We start from the raw sequence: 18,060 nt of genomic DNA on the forward strand, positions 1-18,060 counted from the left end.
TATTCAAAATAACCAAAAGGTGGAAACAATCCAAATGTCCATCGACAGATGAATGGATAAACAAAGTGTGGCATGTATATACAATGGAATATTCAGCCTTAAATAGGAATGAAATTCTGATATGTGTGAAACATGGATGAACCTTGAAAATATTATGCTAAACGAAATGTCAGACACAAAAGGACAAATACTGTATGATTCCTCGTATATGAGGTACCTGGAAAAGCAAATTCAAAGAGACAGAAAGTAGAATAGAGGTTACCAGGGGCTGAGGGAAGAGAGGGGTGGGAAGTTATTGGTTAGTGGCTACAGAGTTTCCATTTGGGATGATGAAAATGTTCTGGAAATAGATAGTGGTGATGGTTGTTGTACAAGGATGCGAATGTATTGAATGCCACTGAATTGAACAGTTAAAAATGGTTAAAATGATACAATTTATATTATGTATATTTTGCCACACTAAAAAATTATGCCTTTACACAAAAACAGGTTTTCCCTCATGCCAAGGATAGGGAATGAAAACTCATCTCTTGCTCTCTGTTCCCCTGATGAGCTTTCAGCCGCTCTGCACTTTCTCATTCTCTTCCCTTCAGTTGGACCAGGTCACATCGTGTGGAGAGAAAAGAACACTGGGAAAAAGTGTAATTTTGCAGAGTCCACGGTCCTGCCAACTCTTCTTCCTCATGCCACTTTCCTAGCATATTCTTTGTTCGTTTTATCCACCTGTGGTGCCGTTATTTGCTCTTTCTCTTCATACACTTGAGGCGACCTTGGAAATTGGTTCCAGTACATAAGCTGAGATGAGGTGGTCTTCACGTGTAATGGGGATGGCGGTGGTTTGTGCTTCTGATAAAATAACTTGAGATAAGCAAAACACATCCACTGTAACCCTCTGACTTGCGAAATCTGTAGCTCAAGATCATCATTCATCATTTTTGTCTTCCCAGACACTAATGGAAATTAAAATAAACAAACTTGTCCGCATTAGGAGAAAGGATCCTCTATAGGGACACATTTCACATAAATTGCAATACGAATAAAATCTCCCCCGTGTTTTTAAATGGGTCATCCATTAAGGGTTCAACAGATGCAAGGGAGTATTGCAGTTAAAAGGTGAATAGGCTGTTGTTTAACCAACATTTCATTAATGAATGAGGGTTCAAATGGCAAATGATAGTCTAACAACATCATTTTATATTTGTGAAGATTAAACAAGACTCATGTTTCCACTGTTTGGAAGTTCGCAAACTAAATCTGGCACAAAATGTACAGGAAGATAAACTCAAGAGGAAAGGAGCCTGTCACAGTGATTGATGGAGCTGGTTTTCACCCAACAGTGTTTGAAAATGTAGATATCCTTAAATAAATGATGCTGCATGAGCCTTGCCAGCCTAGGGAATTAAGAAGGCATTATTACACTTTGCAGAAGCAATAGAGCTCTGCTACCAAATGTGATGGTTGTAATTTTATATACTTTCCGTAAGACCTCACAATGCACATGCTCTGTAAGGGTGTGAGTGGTAGCATCTTTAGTAATGGGGCTCCCGGGGTATTACAAGGCGAGGTGCCTCGTTCTCCGTGCTGGGTTCCTGGAGGTGTAGACGGCCAAATCAGCAGGATCGCTTTCTGGAACACTTCAGGAATCCACCCACACAGCTCTGCTTTTCTCCCTTGGCCCCCTCAGCTTATGTAGGGCTCCGAAGAGGGACATAACCTACCCTGGATACAGTTGGGGTGACTTAAATGATAAAATACCAAATTTGGAGGTGACATTAGCAAGACATAAACGTATTCTCAAATGGATGTTAAATTGTGAAACGTTTTTTGGTCAGAATCAGCAAGTTACAGCATTTGTTTTGTTTGTCTGTGTATATTTTGAGGTTTAAAAAAAAATGAATACGCACATCCACAGGCACATAGTTAATGGAAACATGATATTTTATAACCTGCTTTTTTCACCCAACGGAAATTAGTAATACCTTTTGATGTTAACAAAATCTGTTTGTGATGTATTTAGCAGTTGCAAAGAAAGCTCTGCTGTGAAACTGCTTCAATTCACTGTTGGCCATTTAAGCCGGTCCTCCCACTCATATACCTAGTGCTGTGGAGACCGATCATGGGAGCCAGATTTTGTTGTATACGCCTAATTGTTTAATTAAGGCAATGTCTTGAAGTAGAATTGCTGGCTTAATGTTTCAATAAAATTTTATGTCTTTTGATATGCAGTCACACTCATATCAGCAGAATTCAAGAAGCCCATTTTCTTGTTCTTGCTACCGCTGAATATTGTCATTTAAACAAGTAGAACTGGTATCAGTTTGTCAGCAAAAATTGACATCACATGATTATTTTTGTAGTTCAACTCTTTAGGATGATACTTAGGCCACGACTGTCATATGTGAATTTTTTTGGTGTGTTTTTTGTTCAGTGTGTTGGGGACAGAATCTAAAGGAGAAGACAATAAAGGAAGGGGTTTTCCTCTTTTGGTCACTTTCTCCTTCCTTGATAATACCCTATGCCTTTATTTTTAACTGTTTTAATTTTAACTTTTTTTTGGAGCTATACTTGATGACAACCTAGGCTGCAAATTTTGACCTTACCGTGTATTAATCATCTGATCATCTGTTAATTAGTTTACTCATCCATAAAATGGGAGTGGTAATCCCTATAGCACAAGGTTATCAAGAGTAGTAAATGCGATAATGCATGTAAAGTGCTTAGAATATTTGTCACCTAGCTGGTAACATAAAGACAAAAGAGATAATCTTATGTTGCACACACACACCACCCCCCACCCCCGCCAATCATTTACTGATTCTTTGGTGAGATTGGAAATAGAAATATTAAGACTTCAAACCACATTTATATCTCTGGATAATTTTCACCTCAAACTAGGTTATGAGTATGATTGACATATCTTTCCAACCATTTCAAGAAAAGAATATGTAGCAAAATCTTATTTATAAAACCATAAATGAATCTTCTGGTTGTAAATGAGGTTTCATTTACAACCTAGGGATAGCTTCCAACTTATTCATCAAGGAATTCTTTCCAAAAGTTCTTTGAGACTAACGGTGCATTTCTCTTGCATTCTATTTCTGATCTCTGTTATTAATTGTGGCCAAGGAAATTGTAAAATATAGGATAAGCCTATTAGGAGCTCCATGAGTGTGAATGGCCAGAGACCACTTGTCCATGTCTGTGACTCTACTGTGCCTGAAGTGAAGAGCAAACCCCAGCAGTTCCAGAATATGTTTCATTTGTTATTTACGATCTGTGTTCAATGTAGTGGAACCAACACATAGCTCAAAAGGACAAGCTCAGGCTTGGCCAATCTGGAGACCAGGTGATGGTCCCTGGTTGGCTGCTCTGAAGACACCTTTTGATGCAGCTTGGGTTGAGGAAGACAAGAGATGTACCGATACTTTCTTGTGTGAGTGAATCAGGTTTGGCAATGGCCAGGAAACATGATGATGTGGAGTAGAGCTCCATTCATGACCACCTGTGTGTGGGATTCGATCACACAAACATGCAGGCAAAGAGACCCAAGTCTTAATTAATTAATTAGGTCAACAAATACTTGAGGACCTAGTCAAGGCAGGCCACCTGACAAACCACACTGCCAGAGATCAGAGGAAGGAGAGGAGAGTCGGGGAGAAGAACGTGCCAGACGACTGAGCAGAAAGCCACCCTAGGGCTTGCTCAGGGTAAGAGAGAGGACAGCACAGAATGAGGAATTAACTGGAGACAATGAATATTTCCATCTGGCACCCTGTATCAGGCATACTTCTATGGTCACCTTTTTTTCCAAATCTAGCAGTAATTTTTGTTTCAGTATAAGAATGACATTATCTGCATCCAGTTGTTGTAAAGTTCCGGATGTCCTCGAAGGTTTTGGAGAGTTAGATGCCTCAGAGTCTTTGCTAATACTATTCAGTGGCATTTATTATCCTAATGTTTATATAGGGGTCTTCTTGGATGTGAAGCATTGTTCGTATATTGGTGGGGGGGCGACTCTGTTTGCTGGGAACCATGCCAAGGGGTGGTTCTCTCATTGTTTACGAGTGCCCTGATGCAGCTCTCCACAACAGTACATTTGGCCAGGTCCATTTCTTCCCTCTACTCCCCCAACTTTGCTTACATCATAGTGACAATAGCTTATATCATAGTGGCAATGGTTTAATCTGTTACCCTGTCATCATTCCCCACCCAGTATCCCAATGTTGTAGCCTTTAGCCAGGGATTTTGAAGGACTGTATTTCTGCTGGTGGGTTTGCACTGAAGTGGGGTATTCAAGTGACCAGTTAGGACAAAGGTAAAGGTGTGTCTATAGGGGGCCCTTATCTCAAGTTACATCCCCCACCATAGGTTGCTGCTTCCTCGACCTTTTCAGGGTGGCAACGCCCCATGTATAATTTTCCTCTATGGGTTTAAAATAGTGTTTCCCTGACCCCATAAGAGCATTGACCAGCAGGTGTTTTATCTTCTTTCTTGCTGAGCAACCTCTTAGCTATGTTCAGTGTTTTTTGGGCTGAACTGTTCATTGTGGCAATTTTTAATATTTGTAATGTACTTAAGTAACACTGGAGTCTTGGCTTTTAACTCTGTCATCCACTTCTGAAGTTCAGGTCTTGAGGTGAACTGTGTGTTTATGGCTGTTACTCAGCTCCTTGAGTAAAGACCAAGTCTGCCAAGAATGTTAATGATTGATTGAAGTAGATGAAATGTTTCAGTTTTTACTCTTTTGGAATTCATTCTTTGGTGGAAAATTTTGCAGTTCATCGAATTTACTGGTATGGCTTGTCATATGCATTCTTGACACTATTATTTTTTATATTTGAGCTTTGGTGTTGATTCACTTCAGTGAATTGTGTGGTTTTAAAAATTGGAATCTGAGAGTTGGTGATCTCCATTTGAGGAAGAAAAAGCCAAGAAATGGGAGCTTTTTTTAATTCTGTTATGCTAGAGCCCGAAAGGACATGAACAAATTTTTGTTAATAACACAGTTCCCAGTGATTGGAGAGCATCTCTTGGCCAGAATAATTTCCTCAATAATATTATCATCTGCTTAATATTGAGCAGAATTCCCAGTGCCCACTTTTGGCTGCATTTCCAACGTCAGACAAACACCTACGTTTAGATTTTTTTTAAAGTATAACACTTCTACATTTTGCACGATTTTCGTTTTCTTTTTTCTTTTTTAGATTTGTACCCTTCTTGCCATTGAGTACTTAATTTCCTTATCACTGCTTCTTTGAGTTTTAATATCAAAATGTTACATTTCATTGTTAAATACCACACAATGTTATAATTTTACATGGAGATCTTTTAGTTCCATAGACTGAAACAGACCTTAAAAGATAGAAAAACATGTGGTACGGAGCCATATCACGCATGCTTATCAGGATTCCAAGATGCTGGAGAGCTTGAAGCAATTCAGGGATAAGAGGGCTAGTGGGAGGAGTTCAGAAAAGTTTGGAGACCCAAATCATGAGTAATAAACACATGGTTCCTGGTCTTAGTCTCCACTGGTGAAAGAAAAATAAAAAAAATAAGGACGTGTTCTGCTTCCTTGGGGTATAAATTACTCCATGACAAATAGAAAGTGAAAGTAGGTTATTTTCATAACCTATCTTCCAGAGAATTTGCTGACTGTTGAAAAAGAAGGAACATGCAGAAGAAATGTATAAATTCCAACAGTTTCTAAAGTACCCAACAAAAGCAGGAAAATGGATAACCTCATTCTGTAAAAAGTAAAACTGAATTTGTTTGAAAGAATCAGTTATACAAAAATAATAGTATTTTCTCATTGATGGACTGCTCATTCATTTCCAATATGCCCCCACCTGACCATCTATAGCATCATCCGACAACGGAATGGGACCTTAGTGTTCAGCTAGGGCCTGACCTCTGACCCTGACATTTTATGACCAGAGAGTACTGGGGCCAAGCAGGGAAGAAGCATCTCATTCTAGGCCCCACAGTGAATCATGGCCCCTCCGGAGCCAGAGTCTGAATCATCTAGTGTAGTCATCTTTCACCCACAAACCTCTGCCACAGGATTGTGGATGAACCAGGAAGATCCCTGTCTCAGCACCTGAAATCCCATCAGTAGAAGCTCAGCAAGGCAATAGTTATATAGAAGAGAAGCAGGAGGTCCTAGCGATCAACTCTGCTTACATCCCTCCAACAGAACGGTACAACTGGTTGACCGGAAGCCCAGATTATGCCTTGACAATTTAAAACCAGAACCTTCCGAAGGGACTTAGGAAATAGAGATGAGTGGTGACTGCTTTATTTTTCCAGAGTACCATTTCTTTTAGGGTTCTGATTCTGTGGACATGGCACAATAATTTAAACTCAATTGTCTGGGCATTTCTTTTCCCGTTCCTGGGTTCTATCACATTCCTGGAAGCTGGTGTTGAGCCAGGGGATGGGTAGAGGGAGGACTGGCCTGTTCTTTGGTCCTAAGTCAACCTTGTATTTCTCATTCCATTTTGCACGGCCCCTCAGGTCTAGCAAATCTCTCTGCTGCTTTGTTGCCTTGTTTAGGGCCCAGCCAGCCTCTAGGACTCCATCTGCCCAGGATCAGCGTGTGGACTGAGTTTGGCCCACAGACATGTTTTATTGAGCCCACAAAGTTTTAAGAATCTGGAAGTTTGACTTGGTTAATCTAGCTTTCTGGTGTCTCTTGAAAACTTAGAAATGCATTGACTCAGTGTCTGCATTCTTGCACGCATCTCCCCGTGCAGCTGGCTGGTGCTGTCCCTCATTGGACAGGACATGGGCTCTCCAGCTCTGCAATATACCCTCCCTGGTATATTGCACTCAGGCCCCTCCATCCACTTGAGTTTTCTCGCCTTGTCTCAAGGCTGCACACTCACATTCCTTTCAGGGGCTTGTCTCTTCCTGAGTAGCTCCTTTTGCAAGACTGGTTCAGGCCTCTCTACTCCTGGGTCTATAAATCTTCCTTCACTTAACACCTCTTTTTTCTGGTTTTTCCACCAGCCAAAAAAAGTTCTGTGGTACGGGGATGGTGGAGGGGAGCTCTGTTTCCTCCACTCTGCTTCTCTGGAACACTTTGTCTGTATGCCTGATTCTGGCTAAGGCATTTTGACTCTGCTCAAAGCCTTAGTGCCCCAGGACTGTATGCTTTTGAAATTCACAATCCCATAATCAAGATTATCCCTGTTTTCTGTGCTAACAGGCACTTGTCCTGAGTCAGTGAGGACATCTCTGCTAGGTGTCCTCCATTTGCCCCCGAAGCCACACTTCACCTCCTTCCTGTTCTCTCTTCCCATGGAGATGATCTCTGTGGACCGTCTCAATGGGCTTCCCTTCCTTCCTCCTTCCTATTGGGTTTGGCTGTTGGGTAGCACCACCGGGAAGTCTGAGAAAGGGAGGAGAGTAAAGGTGAGGTGTTATTTTTTGTTTCTGTCCCCACATCTGGTAACTGCTCCTTCTCTTTGTGCTTTCTGGCTTGTGGATAGTGACAGTGACATGCCTCCTAGCCCGCGGGGATGGCACTAGCCCCAGTTCCTGCTAAACCCTTCCCACACCTTCGTAAATTGTCTCTCTACCAACCGCTTTCAAATGACTCAATTTGAAAGTGCCATCTGTTTCCTGTTGGGACTCTAACGGGTGTAACATCCCATGCAATTGTTTATCCATAGGCATAGTCAATAATATTTATGCATATTTTAAGTTTCATCTAAAAATAAATCAATGTTAAAATGCAGCATCTGAACCATGAAGCAATGTAAGAATTTTCTACAAAACAGAGTCATTTATGGCTCAAAACAGTCCACAGTAACTGACTTGAAGCTTTTAAACTCCTCCATCACAATCTTTGAACACACAAAGAATCCCTCAGTGCACCCGTTTCTAAGAGAACCTAATAATATTTAAGCCGACATAGAACAGAGAAAAACACAGGGGTTATTTAAAGTTTCCAACAACTGAGGAAGTTCTATCAGTAACAAGTTTATCATGGCCTTCACCGTGCCCTGGGTGCATGCTAGCAGGTGACTGAAGACCTTAGAGTACACATCTCCACTCCGTTCAATTTTTAATGTTCTTCTAACAAAGTCTGAGGTTAGGGTCTCAGCCTGGGAATCCCAAGCACCCCATAAAACAGGGCACCTTCCCACCTCTGTAAGAGCGCCCTGACCTTGTCTGTCCTTTTCTCCCCTTAAGTTCCCTCAGCTGTGACAGTGGCAAGTGTCATCCATGCTAGAGGCCTTCGTAGAAAATGAGAAGTGAAGGGTCTGCTGGCACATACTGGATACCTACGGCACAAAGGGTGTTTACAGGCATTTCTACGTGCTGCTCAGAACACATTAGGCCCAGCATGTCAGACGAAACTATTGTGACACCTGGCTTTCTTCCTTGGTTTGCTTCTTAAATACATTCCCCAATCATGCTCTGATTGATACTTTCAGAAATCACATATGTGCAGGTGTTCATACATACAGAATATGCGGCTCTATCCAAGCACAGAAAGATCACCATGACCCACAGATTTGTTTTTTACAAAACTGCTTCAAACCAGTTGGTTCATTCTGATGTTCACCTGGTTGATTTCTCTCCAGACCAGTGTTTTGTTTTGTTTTTTTTTTTTTCTTGCTGATAACACAGCACAATTTTGGAGTGTCTACCAAAATAGCTGCGAAAAATGATCTTGTTAGAACTGAAGGAACTTCATTATCTTGAAGTGCTTTTTGGAAAAATATTCTAAAACATGAAAAATGGCCCTCAGCACAGGAGAGCAAAATTTCTGAGAGTTCTGTGCTCCTGTCTGTTCTGTGGCGTCTCTTCTTTCATTAGCTCTGCCCCTCCTCATCCAAATGTGTGTGTAGCAGCACATATTTAAAAAATTTTTATCTCTCCCCCCCAAGTTTATTGAGATATTATTGACATATAACATTGAATTTGATACATATGTATATAGTGAAATGATCACCACAATTTTTTTATAATTGTTGTATCCTATTGATGAATTGATTCTTTTATATAATGACCATGTTTGTCTCTTGTTGCCGTTTTTGGCTTGAAGTCTGTTTTGTCTGAAATAACTATAGTTGCCCCGTAGCAGCACATTTCGTGTCCTGTCCTCAGTGCCCTTTCTTATGGAAATTATCTTTACTCTCAAGGCTTCAACTGCTCACTTAAATGAATCATACGTTTAAACACCTTCCCCTTTATCTCTTCTGTTTCATATGGTTTTAATCTTTCAGGCCTTCTCAGACTCCCAGAATGAGGTCAGATAATGCTACATAAAACAGAGATTAAAAATGCCAATACAAAAAATTCAAATGAGATGATTTGTAGTGAGAGACAACCTATTTATGAGTAATTTTAAAACCTATCTCTGAACCTTCCCCCATGGATGACTTCTAAGGCTGTAATTCTGACCTCATGCTCTCTCTTTGAGCACAAGTTCTATAAAAAAGACAGTCCCGAAAAACCATTCCAGGCCCTTCACCATCTCAGGTTCAACATGACCAAGATCAAACTCGAGACTTACTCCAGCCAGCAGGAAAAAACAAAAACTCTTTAGATTGTCTATTTCTGTCTGTGATATTCTGAGTCCCAGTAAACAAGTGTTATGTCTGTGCGTGCACACACACGCACACATGCTTATATGTGTGGGGAAGGGAATTAGTCCTTTTTGTATTGATCTCTGCACTTCTCTCTCTGACTGTCCACATCCACTGTTTCCAAATCCTGGATTCTTCCTTTGAAATGACTCTTAATGTCATGCTTCTCCCATCCAGTTTTTTTGGTTTGTTTGTTTTTTGTTTGGTTTGGTCTTTTTTCTTGTTATCCCAGGCCACAGTCCACTCACTCTAGATTATCATAATACACGCCAAGCTGGTCTACCTATCTCCTTTCCCAACCTGGATTGTACAATAAATTACTCAATTTCAGGTCTTATATCTCATAACTTTCTCATCTTGCCATTTGCTTCCTTTCTGAAAACGATTTTATTAATCTCAACTTTTGGTCCTGCTATTCGTAAAATTTTGTCGACTATACTTCACTTACTTACATCTGATTAACAGCTGCTCTGCCATTCCTAAAGGAGAACATCTTTCTGTATGTCTCTTTGATAACTCACTGCTTTCAATGTTGCCCTTGGCTGAAAAGCACATTGTTCATCAGTGTGTTTTATTCATGATTATCTGGCAGCCCAAGCATGATATTTAATGTAATTGATGTCTCCTATTTACTAATGGATGTTACATCATCATTATTCAGAAAATTTGCTACTGAAATTGACATCTGATTAAGGATACGTGATTGAGGTTAAGAGCCTGTGAATGTTTGGAGATACTTGTTTATAGTATGTACTGTGCAGTGTGGTAAGCTATCTACAGGCTGCGTCTGGCTTTCTCTTCGGTTTATATTCTGTACTTGATGTGGCTAAGTGGCCATTGAGATGCTCAACTTCAGTGTTTCTTCTCACTGACTGAAGGACAAAGCTTATTTGCTACAATAATCTGATGAAATGTAAGTGAGTAAAAAAAAAAAAGCTGGACAGGACACTTTCATAGAGTTATATAAGGTAAATGAGTATGATACACACACACACACACACACATTCTCTAAGTATTTTAACTTATTTGTAACAGGGTAGTTTTAAATGAAAGTGTTATTCTAAATATGAGTCACTCAGAGATTCATGTAGTTATATTGATTTATTATGAGAGACCTGGAGTTAGAGACATGGGGCTATCAGTCATTTGGTTTACCATTTATTCTCTCCCTCAACCCCCATCTCCAATTCTGGGTGCTTTATGGCAATTTACTGGAGCTCTTGTGATTGGATAAAGTACATGACCAGTTTTGGCCAATGAATTGTGAGTAAAAGTTGCCAAGGCTTTCATGGCAATGCAAGATGTGTCCTTTGCTGTGATGACCAGCAGTGATCTAGACACTGGCTGCTCTATCAGACTGGTGTGATTCTGGCTTTACATTTCCCTGGCTCTATGACCTTATGTACATTGATGAATCCTTTTTTTTTTTTCCAGTTATCTGAAAAATAATAGTGTATTATCTAAGTGCCTACCTCATAGGGTTATTATAAAGACCAGATTAGAAAATTATGTGTTTGAAAATGGTATATGAACAAAGTGATACACATATATATAAGATATTGTTTTTAAATGGTATTCATTTTGGGAACTTAAAACTGTTCTTGATTTTAAAGGTAATTTATGCTGATGGTAAACCTAAACAGGAAAGAAGGGTGAACGGGTTAGCAAAACTCTTTCAGCCTAACACTTCCCCATCACCCACATTCCCAATCCCAGAGGTATCTACTGTTAAAAGTTCCTTATGAATAAGCAGAAAAGCATATTTTTATGCATAATGTTTTTCAACTTTTTTGTCACTTAATATATTTTGAACATGTTCTTCATTTTTCTTTTTAATGGTTTCATAATACTCTGCTGGATAAATGAACCATGCTTTATATAATTTGTGAATCAAGATTTTGTTTTCTTTAAAAAAAATGAATACCCCTTACCACTTAACACAATTTCAACTATCTTTTAAAAATGTACAGACGAAAGAGAATATTACAGGGACTGATATCATAGCATATTCTGCTGTCTTTATGGAGCAAAGTAAAAATGAAATAATAGTAATATTTATGACCTGGGATGGCAAACACTAATGCCTATAGAGACCAGGGAGATAAATTAATAAAATCAGAGATGTGGGCTCAGGAAAGACATTAGGAGGAGGGAGAAGGAGAGAGAGTGAAGGAAGGAGGGAGAGGGAGAAGGAGAGAAAAGAGAAGAGACAGTTGTTGCCACCAGGAAAGCACGTGCCTTTCTAAAGGCAGCAACTGAGCTGAACTGAAATCCACTGTTCTCACCACCAATTCCATCCCAGCATGGGAAAATATGATTTTTCAAGAGAATTAAGAAACCACGATACTTATATGTGTGCTTCTGATTTTTAAAGCTAGAAACAAAATCAGAAACTTTATTTTTAATGCACAAGCCAAATTAAATTTTTTGGGGAGCAACTGGATATAGTCAAGGGATAGTTGGTCACCTCCTGAGATAAAGAGTATAATAGATGCACAGAGTTTGAACATACCTTACAGAACATAACTATATGATATGACCTTTTCTACATGATACAAGGGTGTTTCATACCATGGAAGCCTTCTTGCCTCTAAGTATGTTTTTTAAACCCACACAATCAACCAACCACAGAAATCCTTAAAGAATACTCTTAGTGTAGTTTTATTTCTACCTCTGCCCTGTGAGAATCATATGCAAGGAGCTTTTAATGCCTCTCTTTGACCTGCCATTTACCCCTGCTTCCAAATCAGGATCAAAATGCATATTAACTTGGAGGCAACTTGACTTCTGTCTGGTGCTGACTAAAAAGCACCCTTAATATAGCATAGCACATTGGTTTAAAAGCAAATGTTTTATTAAAGTATTTTGAATATCACACAATTTGTTTCTGTATTTTTCTCTCAATTGATTAGTAGTTCATTGTCAGTTTTGATCAATTCAATCATTGCACACTTTGAAAAACAGTGAATTGATGGCTCTGCACAGTGTTTTGAAGCCTAGGTTGCTTAGGCTTCAAAACTAAATCATGGATCTAATCATGTATCTCAGAGGAAGGGGAGGCATTTGAAGGTGAAACCAAATTCATCCATCTTGTAAGGTGGAATGCATACTTATTTATAAATTATAATAAAGACAACTCTTTATTGACTCAAAGTGTGGTCAAGATTTGGAAGTTATTCTTTTATGAGGTGATTCCATTATGGAATGTAAAATTATGGTTGAACAAAGTTTTTGTTCCATTTGGTTCAGACGCTGAGAAAACTCTTCACTTTTTGATACGTCTGAATGTCTCCTTTCCAGGCTTGGTCATTTTTAGAAGTTTAATAATAATTGAAACCTGATTTTAAAAACCTGCCAAGAGGACCCACATTTCTGTCTGATTTAACTAATGTTACTATTAGATTTAATCTGCTTAGTTGGGGAAAAATTAGTTTGTGACTGCAAATGGCTGTCTGCATTAATAATGTCCAAGTGAGTCCAACAGAGTCCAACAGAGTAATTTTTAGAACTTTTTTTGGTATCAGTTATTCTTTGCTTGGTTATATTTTTCGCCATCTGTTTCAGAACCAAAAGGATCATATGTTTGTATATATATGTGTGTATATATACGTGCGCGTGCACACACACACACACACACAGACACACTTGCTTACTGTTTGGTTTGTTTTGGAATCAATCAAGGAATAACTCAGTGAAAACTAAATCATGGTTATAGGACAGAATTTAAATATTTTAAATACTTAAAATGTAAAGTAAATGACAATGCTGAAAGAGATTTTGAAGTGGAACATGCAACTGATGCAACAGCAAAGAGGGGTATATATATATGTGTGTGTGTGTGTATAAAATTGAAATGCATAATCATCACAAAGAAGAAGAGAAATAATAATATAACTTTCAAATATCAAGAGAAACAGGTAAGGCTAAGATAGGGATGGTAAAAATGAGTTTTCTTTTTTTTTTCTTTTTTTAATGGGAGACAAGAATTAGAAAACTAAGTTCATCATAGAGGGTTATGTGGTTACTTGAAGAACCTCAAACAGGAACCTTTGAAGGTGGTTGCCTCTGGGGAAGGAAATGGAATAGATAACAGGGTGTCTGAGTAGGAGACTTCTGTGTTTCATCTTATACCCTAACATACCTTTTATTTTTTTAACATGTGTTTGCATCAGCATGATACAGTACTATCAATAATAATAAATTACAAACCCATAACCAAGCTTTAAAAATAATGCAATCTAGTTGTATTGCCATAAATTTCCCCCACATAATAAGGTGTATGTGCGTGTAGTGTGTCAATCTGATTCTGTCCATTTTATTTCAGGGATATGGCCTACTTTCTGCATACTTTTAGATAATAATGACAGGAAAAGCAAGTGTAAAGTAAACATTTTTCTTTGGTTATAAAGTTCTGAATCCCATCACTAGAGGGGCTCTTCCCCTCTCTGTGGTCATCAGAATAATTCAGAAATCAGGCATATTCTGGCTTATTATGGTCAAATGAGCTGGCCGGGCTGCACCTCAAGGATTGGCCAGTTTCTCAGAGGCCATGTGTGACCTTCTACTCAGGACGCCTCTCCCGCAGGTAACTACTAATCCTTGCCCATCGTGAAACCAACCATATTCCAGTATATATGTTTGCATACATTACGCTGTGCGACATTCAGCTAGGCCATGACATTCCATAGTGAGGGCAAGTTTACTTGGAAATTAGGAAGTAGGTGTCTGGATGCGACTAAGACAGCTGTATGTCCATTAACTGCCATTCTCTGCTCATCTTATCAACTCCCCTCTCTTCCTATGGTCTTGCAACCTAAAAGCTGATGAACAGCAGGACTCAAGGGACAAAATCAGAATCAGAATGCTCTTTTTTTTTTTTTTCTTTTTGTTTGGTCTCTCACTGCCCCTAAAGTTTTCTTCAGTGTGATTGTTCTTCCCCTGACCTTAGATGAAAACTTGATTTCTCCCATGACTTTTCTGCTGACTCTTAGATAATAAAATATCCTAGCAACACTCGACAGGACAATCACAGTGCCAGTTCAGAATTTACAATATCAAGTCATGTATCTCATAACCCCAAATTGGGTTTAAAGTTTACTCTTCTTTCTTTCACTCCATCTGGGGGCTGCTACGGTTGAAGAAGGGCACAGTCTTTCTATTTTCTTTTTATGCCTATCATTCCATCTCCTTCAGTAGCTTGAAAACTGAAATTTGTAATTTTACCAGAGGGAGGAGGGAAGGTTTGGGGGGTTAAGGAGTGTAGAGAAGTTTTTCCCTGACAGCTGCCTTTAGCCTTTTAGGGTTTCTTCAGAGACCCCACAACTGTCGATCTGTCCCTCAAAGTTCTTTTCACCTGGGTGGTTGTATTCAATTTTAATAGACATTTATTTCTTTGTGAATAGGACGACCAGATAAAATATAGGAGTCCCAATTAAATTTGAATATCAGATAAATAATGAAAAAGTTTTTAGCATAAGTATACCCCAAATATTATACGAGACATACTTAAACTAAAATAAATTATACATTTCTAGGTGAAATTCAAATTTAACTGGGCATCCTGTATTTCTGTTTGCTAACTGTGGCAACTCTAAGGTGGAAGGGCATTTTTAAGGTTGTCTGCTCTTTTGGGCCAACCAAATCTGTATATTTTATTGTGCTATGTCCTAGTACCAGGGTAATATTTTTTGTCCATGTCAAACACCTTGTCACAAATATAACCTCCCAAAAGGCCTTCATGGGCCAACTGGATATAGGTTGTAAATTTATTTTATTTTATTTTTTTATGTAACTATCTGTCCGCAAACATGACTCAAACATTAAACATTTACTACATTAAAAAAAAAAAAAATTGTACTAGTACCTGCATGTGATAAAGTTTTTTAAGCCAACTAGAGCATAAACTCATAACAAGCAGTGGATGTAAAGAAATAACCTTTTCTGCATCTCAGTCAGTATCTAGAAACACAATTTTTAGATAGTAGATGATCTATGAACATTTGGTGAGTGACTCATGTGGTTATCTGTGGTCCCATTATCTAATGATTTTTCCCAAATTTAAATTCTAATATTGCTAATCTGTCACCACTATATGTCTACAGTATTAGAATTACAAACGCAATAAAAAGAATCCTGAAAGTACATCATGATTAAGTGGATTCCAGCAATTAATGTATTTTGAGGTGGGCTATCAATATTTAATAACAGTGATTATTAGTGCAAACCATTGTTTCCATTGCAAAGGTAGTAGAATTTTGTTTTTGGGGGGACCTTTAAAGAGGCAGCTCTACCTTGGAATGGAATAGTTTATCCCCTCTTTCTATTCTTATCAGGCTCATTCTGAGCAAAGTCCGTTCCAATCAGTTTGACTCATTATTCCTTACAAGATTGAACGCTGAGTATTTTTACTTAACAGATAGGAGCTTCATGTGACTTCTCAGGGTCACACAGAAAATTTGTAACAGAATAGAATTTCTTAAGAGAAACACTTTTAAAGCTCTTTGCCTCTAGCCCCACTTTCTTGGCTGGCCAATTTCATGTAGCCAAGAAGGAAAAATGAATGCTAGCTAAGTCATTTATTTTCAATGAATTAAAATAAAGGCTCCCTAAAGCCTGTGGCGTGTCGCTCTAAGTTAGAAAAAGAAGATGAACTAGAAACATTAAAACTTCTTCCTATCTGTTATAGACTAGAGGCAAATATAAATATGACTGCTCCCATCTCCCCCAGCAAGAGGGCAAAATATTCTAGTAAAAATATGTGAAGAAAAAGATGAGTCCATGCATATCCAAAATGCCTTGTGATATTCATTTTACATCCTCGTGAAGGAAGTAGCTAGCATTGCTCTCCTTAATCAATTACAGGAAACCTGGGTACTGTGTGTAACGTGGTCAAGCTGGAACTACATTTCCCAGAATCCCCTTCCCTGGACAATTCTGATTGTCTAAAAGAGGCATTTAGATGGTAGAAGTGATGCAGCGGCTATTGCTCTCTGAACGTTGTCATCGTCAGCTGTGGTGACAGTCACAGAGACGTCGCCAAGGCCTTGCCTGGCCTCGCTCTCATCTCCTCTGTATCTTGCTCGTCTTTCTACCCGCTTCCCCTGCTGACCAAGCATGGCCTGAGGCCCACCTCCAGAGGCCTGACTGCAGGCCCGCAGAGACAGCAGCTAGGCTGGAGTGAGCGTCCCTTTCCCCAGGCTTCCTGCTCAGCCCTCTTCCGGTGGTGGGGCCTGCCTGGCTTCTCAGACTGACTGTGTGGTGACTTCCCCCCACCCCACCCCAGTGCCTTCATTTCTCCAGCTTCTCCCCCAACTGTAGAAGTTCTGATAACGATAAACCATCCCTTACCCCAGAGCTTCATGTGCTAAAGGTCAGAGCATGCCCGAAGCCCAGCTCAGCTGACATCCAAGCTCCCTTTTAGAACCAGCCCACCTTCAAAGTGGCTCACCGCCTGATGCAAGAGCCCACGTGCCCTCGCTGCAGGTAAACTTGAGAAGTTGATGTGTTTACCTTTGAACAGAACGACCAGGTATACGGGAGCAGTGTGCCTGTGAGTACTGGGGGCTTCTTGGGAACCAGCATCTCATCTGAGAGGGAAGTTCATACACAATGAAGCCAGCTCACAAAGCTTGGCCTCATTAAAATCCAGTGGTTTTAGCTTGTGTGGGGCTGTAGCTGCTAAAATTGAGTAGCAGGCACCCTGTATGGGTGAAAGCTCAGAGAATTTAATCCAATAAAAGTCAAAATGGTATGAAATCGCTGATGGAGGTGGGGCAGAATGTCTTTACAGCGTGTAGTTTAAAAGGCCCTGATGCTTGCGATGCCGTAGACTTGAGTGTCTGGATTATTTCCTTCTTTGGGCCGCTAGAATCAGCTATGAAGACAGCCCCTGTTTCTCAACGCTCAGGATGCTGTCAGCGCCTGCCCACGCCCTTGGCACTCACCTGGAAAATCTGCTTCCGAGAATAGCTGTGACTCTGCCTGAAGGCTTCTATCTGGCAATGGGAGCCTGTCGCCCACACACCAGCAAGACCCAAATGCTGGAGAGTAAATGCTCAGGAGACCTCACTCCATAACGACCAGGAGTCCTTGCCCCTCCACTGGGATAGCGCTGACATGTGTATCCTCCACTGTCCCGAGAGCTCCCCAGGGGGACTGCACTGGAGTTGCCCACGGTGGCCCTGTGCTTGGTGACACACCCTGTACTGGCTGCTTCCCCTCGCCTGTGTCACTCCCTCACTCCCGTCCTGGTGTTTCCTGGGCTCACCCTTCAAACAGATCAGTCGCACGTGTGCTTCTGAGGGATGAAAAATAAGGCCTTTTCCATGGCTCTTAGCCTGGTACGGCTCTTTCTGCCTATTTGGTTTTGTTGAGGATTTGTGGTCCCAGAGAGTTTTATGAGACCCAGAGGAAGGTTGGAGGAGCCGACCTGTCATTCTGAGCCCTGTGAGAGGGGCTTCAG

At 40.0% G+C, this 18,060-nt stretch overlaps 1 protein-coding gene and 1 long non-coding RNA gene across 10 annotated transcripts in view; one reads left to right on the plus strand and one right to left on the minus strand.

Annotated features, from left to right (window-relative positions):
- Positions 1–17,973, minus strand: part of LOC309613645 — a 46,752-nt gene extending 28,779 nt beyond the window's left edge. Inside the window, exon 1 of one of the 2 annotated variants that reach the window (XR_014235830.1) lies at positions 17,543–17,973. This is a non-coding gene — a long non-coding RNA (uncharacterized lncRNA). The other variant, XR_014235831.1, reaches the window with a different exon arrangement.
- MACROD2 (mono-ADP ribosylhydrolase 2) overlaps positions 1–18,060 on the plus strand; it is a 1,990,905-nt gene that overhangs the window by 973,908 nt on the left and 998,937 nt on the right. The window lies entirely within an intron of this gene.

The sequence above is a fragment of the Balaenoptera borealis genome, assembly GCF_965194805.1.
Source record: "Balaenoptera borealis genome assembly, chromosome: 16".
Classification (NCBI taxonomy): Eukaryota; Metazoa; Chordata; class Mammalia; order Artiodactyla; family Balaenopteridae; genus Balaenoptera; species Balaenoptera borealis.